Genomic DNA, 18,593 nt, shown 5'->3' with positions numbered 1-18,593 from the left:
GGAGCTCAGAATAACCTAATGGGACTAGTCTGCAGGGTGTATTTGATGATAAGTTCCATGTGGCTAGATACGTTCTTGCAGAGGGTCATCTGAAATGGATTTTCTGCCATGGAGAAACTCCAAGTGGGAGCAATCTATTTGTTCAGCTCAACAAAGGCACAACTTTGGCAGATTGGCTTGCATGGTTGGTCCCAGTCCTCTGAAGGTTGGGAACTCTAAGTCCCAATTTTTCACAGTTGGTAGGAGAAGGCCAGTTATACAGCCAAGGGTCCCAGGACCTCAGGCACAGCACTTGGGGCCAAGACTCACTCAAGAAGAGGTGAGCAGTAGGATCTAGTCCAAGTCTATATGCTACTGGTAACCGACCCTTGGAATCAGCTCCTATGCCCTGTGTACAAGTGAGAGCAGGTCAAGCCCTTTAATTCTCCTCACAGTAGAGGGTTATTCCATTCTTAAACTGGTCCAGAAAATGTTCTGAAGATGGTGCTTTGGTGTGCCACAATTAGGGTAGGCAGAAGCTAGTGAGTGGGAGTGATTCCTTGCTCCTCTCTAACCAATGAGGAAAATGTTCTTACAGGCAACCTTATTCACTTTTGCAGCAGTACCTGTTTGCCCTTCTGTAAACAATACCACTATGCACCCTATTCACAACATCCAAAATGGGTTAACTCTTCCTCCCTTGTGTCCAGCCTGCGTGCACCCTCAGAGGTGTGGCCAGGGAAATGAATAGTCTCCTCTATGATCACTCAAAACTGGTTCTGGGGGTAGTTCCCATCCCAATAGGTTTGGTGCAAGTGTGGCTGCAGGAAAAAAGGGTGGCTGCTTACCTTTATTTATGAAGTCCTCTACAAGTTCATGAAGTTATTTGGCCCTCTCTAACTGATCTTGCTGTAATGGAACAGCCACACCTTCATACATCATAGATATTGTTCCAGTTCTGAGAGCAGTTTTCACATCTCAGTAATGTCAAGCAGAGGTTGGGCAGCTGATGGAGTGATAATGCAAATTAGCATCCAGGAGCTTCAGGCAGGAAAAAGGTAACTTTCTAAAGTTTTGTTTCCTAACTACTTATTAAAAATCCAACCTCACCACTGAATTGGGATTCAAGAAATATCAAAAGTCGTGGTTGAACTATTGTTCTTTGTGGTTCCATACCTACAAATATATATTACATTAAATTGATGTAATCTTGTTTTTCATTTTCATCACCTTTGTGTGTCTTTTATACTGTATCTTTGAAAACAATATTATAGCTAAGTTCATTTATTTTTCAAAATAGGATATTTTTGTTATCTAAATTTTTATAGAAGGTATTTACGTATTTGCTATATTTTTGCTGATAATTTAGTTGTAGATATTTGTCATTTACTTAATACTAGTATTTAGTAATCAGTACCTGGACCTACAACCACTCATAGCCATGTCTTGACACATTCCAAAGCCTGGCCAGGCAACTCCATGCAAGTGTCTGCTCTGTTTCATCTCTGATATTAATTTTGAAAATAGAGTTTGCTAATATCAATCATTTTAGAGATTAAAACAATAAGCTAATTTAAAAAAACTGTTCAGTGTTGATAAACAATAACAACTTAGCATCTGATGTTTTCTGTTGATTATAGTACCAACTGTAATACAAATAAGGGAATAAGGGCCTGACATTGCACGTACATCCTTGAAATTTTTTTCAACATCCTTCCCCTTAAGGGCCGCTAGCTTTCTGTTGCTCTCAGTGGCCATCTTTACTAGGATGAAACTCTAATTTGCAGCCTCATAACTGTTGGCTAGCATTACTCTCTCAGTAGATTGAGCAATGAGATGGAAATACAGAAATTTGTCCCTACACCAATTCTACTTTTATTCAAACAATCCATTGTTATGAATAAGTATTCAATAGACAGACAGTCTGGAAACCAGCCATATGTAAAAATATCCAGTCCATTACTTTTCTTATATAAAAAGACATTCTTTTCTCAATTCTTTATTTTTTCTGAAATGCCTTTACGTTGCATTCATTCTTCCCCAGCCAATGCATGATTTATATAAATTTAAACATTCACCCATAACCCTTAAAAACCATGAAAAAATCTAATACACTAAATACCGCAATCCAAGATATCTCATCTATTGTGCCAATGATATGTCGTTGTCATACGGGTTAGAGTAAACATAACTCTCTTATCAGTGTAAACTTCATATATCCCATGCTGACTCATGGATAGACCCAAGCTTCAGAAAAGCTAGAAGGTTTGGAGACTGTTGAACCACGTATTACATGTACCAGGTACACATTCTGAGTATCATAGTGCACTTGTGCATGGGGCTTAATCAGTACTGTATATATTCTAATTGGGTACCAAAATGTTGTGATTTATATCCTAGAACCATACAATGTCATATTAGGTCCAGGCTAAGGCATGAATATATCAGGTCTTTAGAAAAACAGAAGGATAGGACTCATTTCCTTAATATATTGTACACCTTGGAGATTGCTGAGCAGCGCATTAAACGCAGCAGGTACATGTTTTTATTAGAGTTGAACATTTACATGAGGGACATAATAAATACTGCGTATGCTATCTAAATTTGCATCCTGATAAGAACTTGGGACCTCTATGTGGACTCAAGAGGTTTGGTATGTTGTCCTAATGGGCATCATGTTAGGAATTTTAGGACTTCTTTGTGGATTTGTGAGGTGAGGTGAGGTGTACCAAACGTTAAAGGGTTTGAGAAAAATGTTATACAGACAGACTGTTTGAATACGTTTACTAATACTTGGGGTTGTATAACCAATATGGCAAAAGGGTGGCGATTTATGCTAAATACCAGTACTTTGTGATTTTATATTTTTTACTATCACACAATTGTATGTTTTAGAATAATTGTCTTTATAGAACCTTTGAGTATTTAACCTTCTTGAGTTGGTCAAAGACATAGTGGCAAATAGTGAAAATATTATAGTAATACAAATTTGATGCTGCTGGTTGTTTACTGCTTGAAAGAATGCTGACATATGAGTTGGTAATTTATGTGGAGGGTGAGTTGGTTTGGTTGAGAACAAGATGTTATAGGTGTTAGAAATGGGGTCTTTGGTTGACAGTCAGGTTACCCCCTGTTCAAGCAAGGACCCTCACTCTAGTTAGGATAAAAGAGAATCACCCTCAGCTAACCCCTGCTTACCCCCTTGGTAGCTTGGCAGAGCAGTAGGCTTAACCTCAGAGTGCTGGGCGTAAAGTATTTGTACCAACACACACAGTAACTTAATAAAAACACTACAAAATGACACAACACCAGTTTAGAAAAATAGGAAATATTTATCTAGACAAAACAAGACCAAAACGACAAAAATCCAACATACACAAGTCAAGTTATGATTTTTAAAAGGTTTAAAATAAAAAGAGTCTTTAGGTAGTTGTAACAACACACTAGCGCTGCTAGCGTGTAAATGTACCTGGTTTGCGTCAAAAATAACCCCGCACGGGCTGTGCGCGTCGAAAATAACCCTGCACGGTTATATGCGTCGAAAACAACTCGGCACGGCGATGCGCGTCGAAACAGCCAGCCACGCGACGGTCCGAAAGTCCCGCGGCGCAGGTTGCGATCTCTCAGCCTTCGTCAGCGATGCTGCGCGTCGTTTCTCCTGCTCCGGGCGTCGATTCTTCGGTCGCGTTTCCTGCGGCGTCGTTTCTCAGCTGCGGAGCCGGCGTCGCGTCGTTTTCTCAGCCGCGATCGGATTCGCGTCGATCTTTTCTCCGCACGGCGCTCGGTGCGTGTATTTTTGTCCTTAGGCTGCCAGCCTCTCCTTTCAGGGTCCCAGGAACTGGAAGGGCACCACAGAGCAGAGTAGGGGTCTCTCCAGAGACTCCAGGTGCTGGCAGGAAGAAGTCTTTGCTATCCCTGAGACTTCAATAACAGGAGGCAAGCTCTACATCAAGCCCTTGGAGATTTCTTCTTCAAGATGGAAGGCACACAAAGTCCAGTCTTTGCCCTCTTACTCTGGCAGAAGCAGCACTGCAGGAAAGCTCCACAAAGCACAGTCACAGGCAGGGCAGCACTTGTTCCTCAGCGATCAGCTCTTCTCCAGGCAGAGGTTCCTCTTGATTCCAGAAGTGTTTCTAAAGTTTGTAAGTTTGGATGCCCTTCTTATACCCATTTTAGTCTTTGAAGTCACCTTCCTTCAAAGGGGACTCACACCTTCTTGTGAAATCCTGCCTTGCCCAGGCAAGACCTCAGACACACACCAGGGGGCTGGAGACAGCATTGTCAGAGGCAGGCACAGTCCTTTCAGATGAGAGTGACCACTCCACCCCTCCCTCCTAGCAGAGATGGCTAATCAGGAATGCAGATCACACCCCAGCTCCCTTTGTGTCACTGTCTGGTGTGAGGTGAAAAACAACCCAACTGTCAACTGACCCAGACAGGGAATCCACAAACAAGGCAGAGTCACAGAATGGTTTAAGCAAGAAAATGCTCACTTTCTAAAAGTGGCATTTTCAAACGCACAATCTCAAAATCAACTTTACTAAAAGATGCATTTTTAAATTGTGAGTTCAGGGATCCCAAACTCCACCTGTCCATCTCTTCTCTAGGGGAATCTACACTTTAATCATATTTAAAGGTAGCCCCCATATTATCCTATGAGAGAGAGACAGACCTTGCAACAGTGAAAACGAAATTGGCAGTATTTCACTGTCAGGACATATAAACCACATTACTATATGTCCTACCTTATCCATACACTGCACCCTGCCCTTGGGGCTACCTAGGGCCTACCTTAGGGGTGCCTTACATGTAAGAAAAGGGAAGGTTTAGGCCTGGCAAGTGGGTACACTTGCCAAGTCGAATTTACAGTGTAAAAATACACATACAGACACTGCAGTGGCAGGTCTGAGACATGATTACAGAGCTACTTATGTGGGTGGCACAACCAGTGCTGCAGGCCCACTAGTAGCATTTGATTTACAGGCCCTGGCACCTCTAGTGCCCCTTACTAGGGACTTACTGGTAAATCAAATATGCCAATCATGGATAAACCACTTACATACAATTTAAACAGGAGAGCATATGCACTTTAGCACTGGTTAGCAGTGGTAAAGTGCTCAGAGTTGAAAAGCCAACAGCAACATGTCAGAAAAATATAGGAGGCAGGAGGCAAAAAAGTCTGGGGATGACCCTGCAAAAGCAAAAGTCCAACACGACCCCCTACCAGCCTAAAGCCAGGGGAGAACAATCAATACCTTGATGTACTTCCCTGATTGGGGCGATAGAACAGGGACCCAGGCCCACAACAGCAAAGGCATGCTCCAGTTCTACGCCTTCCTGACTCCAGTTGGATCCCTCTGTCCATACTCTCAGGGCCCACTAAGCTAACCCATGGGGAACCCTTCTCCACATCTACAGACACCATCTGTGCAACACCTAACTTTACTTTGCTCACAGATGTATTGCAATGGGCAGATAGTACCACCAGGGCCAACACAATGGTGTTGCCCACTCCACCCCTGGGGTGTGACTCTCGTCCTTCCCCCCCCAGGGGCAACTCTGTCCACCAGGACAGCAAGCCACAGTGGCCCCAGACAACTGTCAGGGATGAGAGCCCGACCTCAGGCCTCTCTAACCACTGTGACTGTGGAGAGTGGGGGGTGGTAGCCCCAGGTGCCTGGCACCCTTTGACCACTCTCTCTTCCACCAGGTCAGGGATGACAACCTGACCCTGGTCCTCCCCTCTGGGGCTCTGTACCCTCCCTGCAGAAGCGGCACCCCCAGAGTCAAAAACTGTCAGGGTGCTTGTAGAAGCAGTCCTGCACAATTCTTCCATCAGTGCAGGGATGTTAACCTGCAACTGATCCTCCAACCTGGGGTCTGTACCTTCAGGTTGGACCAGGACCAGGGGTGAGGCTTCCCTCCCCCTGCCCTCTCTTCTGGGGTCCTGAACCACCCAACTAGGAGCGGCCCCCCCAGAAGACAACATGGTAGGGGCACTGTTAGCCGTAGCCCCTTCCTCCAGGTCAGGGGGGACACCCTTAACCTGGCCTCCCAATCCAGGGCCTGTACCCACAGACTGGATCACTGCCTGGCAACCCAGGACTTCCTGGGGGGCATACCTACCCCCTACCAGGTCAGAGTTTACCCTCTGAACCTGGTCATCCAACCCAGGGTCACCACCCTGCGGTTGAACCACTGCCTGGCACACCAGGACTTCCTGGGGAGCACACTTACCCCCCATCAGGTCAGAGTTTACCCCCTGAACCTGATTATTCAACCCAGAGTCACCACCCTGCGGTTGAACCATTGCCTGGCACACCAGGACTTCCAGGGGGGCACACTTACCCCCCTCAAGGGACACACTGTCCCGAAGGGCCACACAAGAGTCTGGCTGGCGCAGGTCTCCTGACCTCTGCCCCTCTGACAGAGTCTGGATTCCCCCCAACCCAGAAATGGTCTCACCAAGGTCATTCATGGGGGGCTCTGCTCTCAGAGCTGACCCCTGACCCTCCAGGTTCTCCACTGGGGTCCGCAACCCCCTCTCAACCCTCTGTCTGGACTTCTGCACCCCCTCACTAGGAGTGGTACTGCCAGACACCAGAACTGGTGGGACGCTGGCTACAGCCGCCCCCCCAAGTTCTCCTGACACTGTGGGGTCTCCCTCAACAGATGGCCCTATGGTACAGGCTAGGCTCCCCTCCTGGTGTTCCCGCAGGGAACCCTCCAGGACCTGGGACCGGATCTCGGGCACCTTGGGCCTCAACCCATCCCCATTCCCTCTCCTCTGAGACTGGACATGGGGTCCCTCACCCATCCCACTACACTGGGACCTACCTGGGACACTACAATCCTTCCCTACCTCACCTGGTTGGGAACTACCTAGACCACTCCTCTCAGGAGCACCCCCAAATGCCTCTTCAGACTCTCTGGTACTCACCCAGAAGTCTGCCTCCATTGTAAGCTCCCTGGGGTCAGAGAACTCACACTCCACCTGGTGTTGGCATAGCTCTGGAAAATAAGGACTAGACATATGCTCTCCAGCAATTACATCACTCAGCCCCTCACATGAATTAACCAAAGTACCCTTCACCCAACCATCCAGTGACTCTGCTTTGAAAAAGCACCCCACATCACCCTCCTGAGACTGGTGAGACAGTACCTGACTGTCCCTGACACTCAACCCACACTCTTCTGGGATGTCTTCACACTCCATAACCAGGACTTCTACCTGGGGGGAACCCCTCTCCCTGTCACTCTCAACTAGAGTCAGTAGAGTGTCCCTCCCACCAGTAGGAATATGATTTCCCATGCCAGCTCCCCAATCCACCTCAGGGACCCTGTGCATCACTGGAGCTACCTCATACCCCTGAACCTCCTGGCGTGTGTTAACTCCCTCCTTCAAGTAGGGCACCACCTCTCTGGGCATGTGTACTTCTGCAGCATCACTGGATATACAATTGTTGCTGCCACCATTCCAGCTGGACTCAGCCCTCATGACTTCCAGCTCTTTCAATTTAAGCTCGTAAGCATAAATCATTTTTTTAATCTCTAAGTCCCTCCTCCTTTCTGCCAGGGCTAAGGCTCTCTTCTCCTCGGCCCTCTTAAACTCTTCCAGACTCCGGATTCGAGCTAGGAGCCTATCATCTCTTTCTGTTCCCTCCTCAGGGCCACTGCCCTCCTCTTTGGAGTAATCCTCCTCCTCAGAGTAGTTATCCTCCTCAGACTCATTTGGTGGTGTTGCCTGACAACGTTTCAATTCATCCTGAAACAGGGCTGACTCAAGATCCTCCCTTCTGGATTCCTTGTTCACAGCCAGTCCCCTTTCCATGCAGAATGCTTTAAGCTGCCACTTTTTATACATAGATAGGTGCCAGAAATTGACTTCCATTTCTGCAAAGGCTTCACAACCAAAAAACAAAGTCCAAAAATATTATCAATACTTCCAGGAGGACATCAGAGAACAAAAAGCAGAATCACAAGACAAGTAGTATGTGGTCACGTAGTGGTCTGAGATCAAAACAGTAGTGTACACTTAATTACTGTATGTCAAGTACAAACACAAGTCCAAATCCCGACCGCTGGTCACCAATGTTAGAAATGGGGTCTTTGGTTGACAGTCAGGTTACCCCCTGTTCAAGCAAGGACCCTCACTCTAGTTAGGATAAAAGAGAATCACCCTCAGCTAACCCCTGCTTACCCCCTTGGTAGCTTGGCAGAGCAGTAGGCTTAACCTCAGAGTGCTGGGCGTAAAGTATTTGTACCAACACACACAGTAACTTAATAAAAACACTACAAAATGACACAACACCAGTTTAGAAAAATAGGAAATATTTATCTAGACAAAACAAGACCAAAACGACAAAAATCCAACATACACAAGTCAAGTTATGATTTTTAAAAGGTTTAAAATAAAAAGAGTCTTTAGGTAGTTGTAACAACACACTAGCGCTGCTAGCGTGTAAATGTACCTGGTTTGCGTCAAAAATAACCCCGCACGGGCTGTGCGCGTCGAAAATAACCCTGCACGGTTATATGCGTCGAAAACAACTCGGCACGGCGATGCGCGTCGAAACAGCCAGCCACGCGACGGTCCGAAAGTCCCGCGGCGCAGGTTGCGATCTCTCAGCCTTCGTCAGCGATGCTGCGCGTCGTTTCTCCTGCTCCGGGCGTCGATTCTTCGGTCGCGTTTCCTGCGGCGTCGTTTCTCAGCTGCGGAGCCGGCGTCGCGTCGTTTTCTCAGCCGCGATCGGATTCGCGTCGATCTTTTCTCCGCACGGCGCTCGGTGCGTGTATTTTTGTCCTTAGGCTGCCAGCCTCTCCTTTCAGGGTCCCAGGAACTGGAAGGGCACCACAGAGCAGAGTAGGGGTCTCTCCAGAGACTCCAGGTGCTGGCAGGAAGAAGTCTTTGCTATCCCTGAGACTTCAATAACAGGAGGCAAGCTCTACATCAAGCCCTTGGAGATTTCTTCTTCAAGATGGAAGGCACACAAAGTCCAGTCTTTGCCCTCTTACTCTGGCAGAAGCAGCACTGCAGGAAAGCTCCACAAAGCACAGTCACAGGCAGGGCAGCACTTGTTCCTCAGCGATCAGCTCTTCTCCAGGCAGAGGTTCCTCTTGATTCCAGAAGTGTTTCTAAAGTTTGTAAGTTTGGATGCCCTTCTTATACCCATTTTAGTCTTTGAAGTCACCTTCCTTCAAAGGGGACTCACACCTTCTTGTGAAATCCTGCCTTGCCCAGGCAAGACCTCAGACACACACCAGGGGGCTGGAGACAGCATTGTCAGAGGCAGGCACAGTCCTTTCAGATGAGAGTGACCACTCCACCCCTCCCTCCTAGCAGAGATGGCTAATCAGGAATGCAGATCACACCCCAGCTCCCTTTGTGTCACTGTCTGGTGTGAGGTGAAAAACAACCCAACTGTCAACTGACCCAGACAGGGAATCCACAAACAAGGCAGAGTCACAGAATGGTTTAAGCAAGAAAATGCTCACTTTCTAAAAGTGGCATTTTCAAACGCACAATCTCAAAATCAACTTTACTAAAAGATGCATTTTTAAATTGTGAGTTCAGGGATCCCAAACTCCACCTGTCCATCTCTTCTCTAGGGGAATCTACACTTTAATCATATTTAAAGGTAGCCCCCATATTATCCTATGAGAGAGAGACAGACCTTGCAACAGTGAAAACGAAATTGGCAGTATTTCACTGTCAGGACATATAAACCACATTACTATATGTCCTACCTTATCCATACACTGCACCCTGCCCTTGGGGCTACCTAGGGCCTACCTTAGGGGTGCCTTACATGTAAGAAAAGGGAAGGTTTAGGCCTGGCAAGTGGGTACACTTGCCAAGTCGAATTTACAGTGTAAAAATACACATACAGACACTGCAGTGGCAGGTCTGAGACATGATTACAGAGCTACTTATGTGGGTGGCACAACCAGTGCTGCAGGCCCACTAGTAGCATTTGATTTACAGGCCCTGGCACCTCTAGTGCCCCTTACTAGGGACTTACTGGTAAATCAAATATGCCAATCATGGATAAACCACTTACATACAATTTAAACAGGAGAGCATATGCACTTTAGCACTGGTTAGCAGTGGTAAAGTGCTCAGAGTTGAAAAGCCAACAGCAACATGTCAGAAAAATATAGGAGGCAGGAGGCAAAAAAGTCTGGGGATGACCCTGCAAAAGCAAAAGTCCAACAATAGGTATGCCTATAAAGAACCTGGGCTTATTCACATAAGATATACAAAGTTTACTTTGATAAGAGAGTAATGTTCACTCTAGCCCATATGATAAGGACATGTAATTTGTGTAATGTATGAGATATCTTGGAATGCAGTATTCAGTGAATTATATTTTTTCATTGTTTTTAAGGGTTATGGGTGCATGTTTAAATTTGTATATATCATGTTTTGCAGCCCTGAAGAAGTCCTGGAAAAGGACAAAGGACAAAACAAATTGGCTATAGGGAGAATGAATGCAGCATAAAGGAATTTCCGAAAAAAAGAAAGAAAAGAAAAAGGAATTGAGTAAAGAATGTATTTTGAAACAAGAAAATGAATGGACTGAAGTTTGTTTCATATAGCTGGTTTCAAGACTGCCTGGTTATGAAATAATTCTTCATAAAAACGGATTGTTTGAACAAAAATAGAAGTGATGCTGGGACAAAATATCTTTATTTATATGTGCATGGGACATTTTGTCCCATAGGGAAGGCGAAAGGGGCTGGTCTTCCGGTTCATAACACCAGAGATTCTATCACATCTGCCTACACTAGATATGTGCAACAGTAAATACTTCAGCCTTTTTGTAAATTGTTTGTGGAGCAATGTGTTATGCACCAATGATTATGACCATTATGATTATCATCACTTTTGTTCAGCAATAATACTCTCTTGTGATGGAGTTAATGGGGAAATAATGGCCAGGGATGAATGAAACAAAGTTCAAATCAGTCCCACACTGCAGGAGGCATGTGTAGAACAGGGCCATAGTGGCATGGTGAGATCATGTCAGCACACTCAACTCTGAAAGCAGCTATCAAGCCTGCAGTACCTCAAAGAGATGCCTGAATCGAAAAATGGCCATCCTGGCCCTGACAATGGCCTCTAAAGCAGATGCACGCCTTAAGTGCAGCAAGTGCACATCATTCAGCTGTAGATTATTAGTGACTCAACAAAAGCATGCTCAGGAGGCCATTAAGGGCCTGATTACAACTTTGGAGGAAGTGTTAATCCGTCCCAAATGTGACGGATATACCACCAGCCGTATTACGAGTCCATTATATCCTATGGAACTCGTAATACGGCTGGTGGTATATCCGTCACATTTGGGACAGATTAACACCTCCTCCATAGTTGTAATCAGGCCCTTAGGGCCATATTTATACTTTTTGACGCAAAACTGCGCTAATGCAGTTTTGCGTCAAAACAATTAGCGCCTGCTAACGCCATTCTGAAGCGCCATGCGGGCGCCGTATTTAATCAATGACGTTAGCCGGCGTTAGCCGCCGGCGCTGCCTGGTGTGCGTGGAAAAAAACGACGTACACCAGGCAGCGCCGGCGTAGGGGGATATGGAGCTTGGGCGCCAAAAAATGGGGCAAGTCAGGTTGAGGCAAATTTTTCGCCTCAACCCGATTTGCGGCATTTTTTTTGACTCCCAACCCCCATAGAAATGACTCCTGTCTTAGCAAAGACAGGAGTCATGCCCCCTTACCCAATGGCCATGCCCAGGGGACTTCTGTCCCCTGGGCATGGTTATTGGGCATAGTGGCATGTAGGGGGGCACAAATTAGGCCCCCCTATGCGTGTGGCACAATGGTTAGAGTGGCAGACCCTGAAGCAGAGATCTGGCTCAAGACCAGGGTTCAAGTCCCGCTTCGGCAGGTCTTGGGCTCAATTCCCTTGGACCAGACAATTCTCGCCTCGGTGCCTAATCTAATTAATGAGTCCCACTCTGCAACTCTGGGCAATAGCTTGCTTAATCTCCACAATGGCACCAACAGCGCTTGGATGCCTGGCTTCACCCTGGGGGTGCCCAGGAGTTGGCACCTCCCAGGGAAAAGCCAGGAGGGGTTCCTTAGTGGTATGAGTACAGCGCCTTGAGACCCTAACGGGTGAGTAGTGCGCTATACAAGTGCAAAGTTTACAGTTTTTACAAAAAAATAAAATAAAAATACTTACCGGAACTTACCTTAATGTCCCTGGGATGGGTCCCTCCAGCCTTGGGTGTCCTCCTGGGGTGGGCAAGGGTGACAGGGGGTGTCCCTGGGGGCATGGGAGGGCACCTCTGGGCTCCTTCCGAGCCCACAGGTCCCTTAACGCCTGCCTTGTCCAGGCGCTAAAAAACAGCGCAAAAGCGGCCGTACGTCATTTTTTTTTAACCCGCCCACTCCCGGGCGTGAATTTTGCCCGGGAGTGTAAATACGGAACACATGCCTCGGAGTCAATTTTTTAGACGGGAACGCCTACCTTGCATATCATTAACGCAAAGTAGGTGTCCACGCTAAAAAATGACGCAAACTCCATGGACTTTGGCGCTAGACGCGTCTAACGGCAAAGTATAAATATGGAGTTAGTTTTGCGTCGGAATTGCGTAAAAAAAACCAACGCAATTCCGGCGCAAACAGAGTATAAATATGCCCCTAAATGTTTTAAAAAGACACTTTCTGTTTTTTTTTTTTTTTTACATTTTTCATCTGATAGCCAAAGTTGATTGATTAGCAGTACACTTACAAGTATTAAATACGCCATTTTGTAAAAGGAAAGCATAATTTATTTGAGGTGTACTTGTATTGAAGCAAACATATTGTAAACAACAGTGTGGTCAAGATTTATTTTTGGTCAGATAGAGTTAACATTTCTTTGTACAGCTACAATAGCGGGTTCAGTCTTAGAAATTGCTGTTTTTCTTTGACAGTGCTTATTTATCCACAATGGTATAAGTATACCTTATTCATTCATTTATTCATTTTCTGATTTGGTTTCACTGTCTAGATTTGTTCCTGTGAAATCTGTGGTGACAAAGGAAGAGGACTACACATTCCCGTCACTAAGGCGGGTGCAGTTGGGCTAATGCTTGGATTTCTCTAGATGGTGCAGTTCTCCATAGGAAACCTATAAACATCCCACAAAATACAAATCCTCTTCCCCAATCTTTAGCCACACAGTTAATAGGAAAGGAAACAAAGGTGAAACCAGAGAGCACCCTCATGAAATGAAGAATTGAAAAAAGAGTACGAAAGCATTCCTTGCTCGCTTCCACAAAACAATACATATATGTATACATGAAGGAAGATCTATGCAGTTTCAATAGAATGCAGGAGTAAGGGAATGAGTTCAAATGAGTGTAGAGATATTTCTGCAAATAAAACATCATTTTCCTTTGCTGCTCTGCGAGTCCAAGGAAGAAATGTGTTAAAATGGTTCTGAACACACAGCCTGCTGGACACTTCAAATAACCCTTTGGGTGCAGCCATTGGCCAAAGGCCAATGGCTGCACTCTGTCCCCAGTGTGGCTGTTAGCCATTGGCTGACACATGCGAGGTCTCCAATGGATACTCCAATGCAAGTCCTGGAGCATTCTTTTTTTTAAAGGGCTTAGGCGACACAGAATCACTTCTGCATCAGCCCAGCCCCCAACCCATCTGTAATGTCAGCACGCCACAAAGCACGCTGACATCACAGATTTCCTACCAGACTGGCAAAAATGATCAGGTTAATAGTCTCTCTCGCTCCAATAGAGAAAGAATGCCAAAACGGCCTCTTCAGGTTTCACGGAGGCCTGGTTTGAAAGGGTAGAGTCTCCCCTTTCAAAAAAGGTCTTACTGAGACTGTATTCTCATTGTGGATCATGGTCAGGCCGCGGTCCGCAGTCAGGAGACCACTACATCACCAGGGATTCTTTTTTTGGGGGTAGGTTCTTGTGATAACTGGCTGACTCCTCTGGTAGAGGATCATAAAAAAATAAAGGTGGTTTTCCCCTGGGGGAGCAAACACCCCCCCAGGGGAATATAAATAAACATATTTTTTTGAAAAAACACAAAATGATGTTGACAGGGAGTTAGCCGTCCTTGTTTATGGACTGACCCTCTTTGACCTCAAAACACAATTTTTGGGAAATGTGTGTTTCCCAGAGGGAACCACATTTATACAAATAAAAAGTAGTTAGGGACTCAACCCTCAGCACGATCTCCTGCTCTTAATCACAATTTAGCTCCCGGGTGGGCCAGGTCCCAGGGACATGCACAGCCCTAGGGCTCTTTTGAGCCCTGGGGATCACCACCTCCCCCAGGCTTTTTACAGATATTGGATGGAGGCTGTGCGGCCCCCTCTATAGAGCTCCTATGAGCCTTGGGGACCACCGCCTTCCTTGGGCTTGATTTTTAATATGGAAGGCGGCCCCCCACCTTTTGCTGTTTGAAGCTCCGGGGACCACCACCTCCCCAGGGCTAAATTAAAAACTTTGTAGGGGGCCATGCTGACCTCCCAAGGCCCCAAAACCAGCCTGTGGAGACGGGCAACATGGCCCCACCATATTTTAATAATTGGCTGGCCCCGGGGCATGGGGTCTCCAGAGCCAAAATTGGCCCAGGGAGAGGGGCTACATGGGTCCGTCTTCCTTTATATAATTGGCTGGGCCTTGCCTAATGGGGTCCCCAAGGCCATTATAGGGCAGGGGAGGGGTCCAAACTCCCCCTTAAAATAAATGGGCAGGCCTGTGCCTGGGTGATGGGGTCCCCGGGGCCAAAATCAGCCATGGAGGGGCCACACAGCCCCCTTACCTCTTTCAATATTTGTCCGGGCCTCTGGTATGGGGGCCCAGGGCTGAATTTGGGCATGGAGGAGGGCCTTATGGAGGGCCATCTCCCACTGGGCACATCTGAAGTCTGTGTGTAGGTTTGGGTACTTATGGAGGGTTGGCCGTAGGCCCTGTGGCCATCACCCGCCACTCACAGCCAAAGGCTGTGTGTGACAAGAGATGTAACAGTTAGGCTCACATTTTACTCACACAAAACCATAGATATTTGGCAGTTATAGATATGGTTATCTCAAGTAACTATAACTCGTGCCATAAGGTAACTATAACTTGTGCCCTCTCTATGCACTGCTAATTACACCAGGTATTACATCACTTGTGACATCTACTATAATGTCATTGATAATATCAATATAACATTTGTAGTAAAATTATTGATGAGTTAACTGTGCATGGCAGAGGCGCGAGTTATAGTTACTTTCGGGCCCGACTTATATTTACTCTGAATCCCATAGCTATAACTGCTGAATTTCTGTGGTTTTGTGTGAGTAAAATGTGAACCTAACTATAAAGTCCCTGTAACCTTTGTTTTTTTAAGTGAATTGCTTTTAAAAAAATGATGGCCCTCATTACGACCCTGGAGGTCAGCGGTAATTTGGGGAAAGGCTGGCGTTACCTTTTACCAAATTATGACACTGGCGGTTTGGCTCAAGCCAAACCGCCATGTACATGTACCCCGTCTGCCAGTGTAGTAACGGCCGCTGGGCTGGAGACTTCGGTCTCCAGTCCAGCGGCCGTCACAAACCCACCCTCGGGATTATGACCCTGCCCACTGCCACGAAACCATGGCGGTAGGCACTGTCAGTGCCAGGGAATTCCTTCCCTGGCACTGATAAGGGTCTCCGACACCCCCCTCCTCCCGCAGAGTCCTCCCCACCCTCCCTCTCCCTCTCCTGCCCCCGCACATTTACACACCTACACACGCACACATACACAATCATACACACACCCATACCCACATTCACTCACGAATGCAACCATACACACCCACACACCGCAACACACACCATCATACATTGTCGCACAATCGCATTCACAACACACAACATACACATTGCTCATGATACGGGCGGAGGTGTTTTGCTGGCGTGGTGCTGCTGCTACAGCAGCGCCACCTTACCGCCGTCCGCCACCATGACCGTTGACGGTATTCTGCCAGCCTTCTGGCGGAATTCTGTTGACAGTCACAATGCGGGTGGGCAGCTGGTAGCCACGGCGATGGTATGTTGGCGGCTGTCGCCGTGGCGGTAGGCGGCAGTTACCACCAAAGTTGTATTGCGGGCCTATATTTCCTAACCATAGTGTCCCTGTAACCCTTGTTTTTTTCAGTGAATATGTAAGCATATATAAGTGGTCTACTTGCACGGTTTGGGTAACACCCATCTTCACACTGTACATAAGCAGAGATTGGTTTTAGCTATTGCAGTATGTGCTGTATTTCAGTGACAATTCTGCATAGTCCCAGGACCATTCAGACCATGACAGATTGTTCAAAATTTGGCCTGGTGTGGACTATTTTCTGCCAGTTTCCAGAGATTTAAACTCCTGGAAACAATATAGCAATTGAGGAATCCTTGGTTCTGTACAAACGACAGTTGCTGTTCAGATAGTACACTGCAGGCAAAAGAGCTAGCTATGGCATCAAGTTGTACATACTGTTTGAGAACTCGTGCCTTAAGGTAGCTATAAATCGCGCACCCACCATGCACAGTTTTTTCAGCAAAAATTGTACTGAAAATATTACATTGATATTATCAATGATGTTATCAAGGATGTCATAAGTGCCGTAATTTGTGGGCTAATTAGCAGTGCATGGCAAGGGCGGTAGTTATAGTTACCTCAGGGCACGAGTTGTAGTTACTTGAGGTAAGTCTATCTAAGACTGGTGAAGTTCCATGATTTTGTATGTTTAAAATGTGAGCATATAACGTATGTGAGTATGTGAGTGTATAACAGCCCTGTAACCTTCGTTTTTTTTTTGTGAATTTTTATGGGATTTTTTAAATTCTCTTTCCTAACTATAACATCCCTGTAACCTTTGTTTTTTTCCAGTGAATTTCTATGGTTGTATTAATGCATAGTAATTTTTATTACTATACATTAATCCAACCACCACCGTTCATCAGTGCGTTGCAGAGGTTGGCAACAGGGCCTAACCTGCGGGCAGGCCCTGAGGCCAATCCCCTATAAGTACCCAACCTTGCACCGTGCATGGCCTTCACCCATGTGCAGCAAAGGTTGCACACAAGACATGGCCTGCAGCCAGACCCTGCGGCCAATCTTCCCTAACCACCCAACGCCATGCTGTGCACGGCCGTTTGGGCGTGCTAGGTGGGAGTTGGGCACAGCCTCTCTGGGTGTGAGAATCAATGTGAGAGGGTGTATCTGGGGTGAGAGTGGCTGTGAGAGTGTTTGGGTGTAAGAGTGCATACATCAGTGTTTTAGTGGGTGCATCAGTGTGTGTGCAGGTCTGTGAGTGGGTGCATGAGGCTGTCACTGGGTATGTGAGTGGGTGTGGGAGAGTCTGAGTGGGTCTGTGATTGGTGTGTAACTATCTTAGTGGGTCTGTGAGTTAGTGTGTGAGGGTCCAACTGGGGCTGTGAGTGGGTGCATAAGGGTCTGAGAGGGTCTGTGAGTGGGTGCATGAGTGAGTGGGTCTGTGAGTGGGTGCGTAAGTGTCTGAGTGGGTGTGTGACTGGGAGCAAGGTTGAAAGAGAGCGAGAAAGAAAACGAGTGAGAGGGAGAGAGATAGAAAGCTTTTTAGGCTTTGATACATAGTATAATTAGAATTAAATACTTATGGACCAATTGAAAAGAAAAATACATTTGCCATTTAAAAAGAGTGAGATCACATTTCAGTATGAGCCTTGAACATTTGTAGTTGAAAAAAAAGGAGGGACACGAGAGCGCTCAGTGTGAAGGTCTGTGACCTTTTTCGCCCTTCATGGGCTATCTGGGACCGCAGGGGAGCCCTCAAGGGCTGCCCCGCTGTCCCTACATATATTTTTTTTAATGATTTTTAATTGTAAAACAAGCCCTTTACAGGCTATCTGGGACTGCAGGAGAAGCCTCAAAGCCTCTGACACTGTCCCATTGCTTCAGCAACCAAGGAGCTGCTTTAAGTAGCAGCTCTATGGTTGCTGAAGCAAACCTTTAATCTTTGTTCCCGGCATGCATACCAGAGTGCAGAGGACAGAGATAAAAGCTCTGGTTTTTTACAGTAGGACCTGCTTTACAGGTCCTGCTGTCAAAAACCAGAGTGTTTGCTGTGGCTTGGCTGCAGCTTCAAAGTTGAACCAAGCAACAGCAAACAGCTATGTCCCAGGGGTGGGCACCCGGGACATTGCAGGAGCCAGCCCTCGAGGGGTGCTGTGTGGCCATCCTTGATTATAGGCATAGCCTCAGGGAGGTGGTGGTCCTTATGGCTAATGGGGGTCTGAAACCTATCCTCCTACATCATTTAATATGTGCCCCGTGGAGGTGGTGGTCCCTGGGACAGTGGGAGAGGCCACTGGGCTTCTCCCACATAATAAAAATACATTTGTGCTGGAGAACGGTGGTCCCCAGGGCAAGGGGGTTTGCGGCCACCTCATGCATATTTCATTATAGCCTCAGGGAGGTATTGGTCCCTAGGGCTGTGGGGGAGGTCATCGGGCCTCCCCACATATTAAAAGCATTTTTGCCCTGAGGTACTGGTCCCTAGGGCTCGGTGGGCCAGGAGGCCCCCTCTAGTAAAATGAAAAGTGTACCCCGGGACCTGGTCCACCCAGGGGCTTATTTAA

This window comes from Pleurodeles waltl, chromosome 3_1, assembly GCF_031143425.1.
Source record: "Pleurodeles waltl isolate 20211129_DDA chromosome 3_1, aPleWal1.hap1.20221129, whole genome shotgun sequence".
Classification (NCBI taxonomy): Eukaryota; Metazoa; Chordata; class Amphibia; order Caudata; family Salamandridae; genus Pleurodeles; species Pleurodeles waltl.
This window is presented reverse-complemented; position numbering follows the sequence as displayed.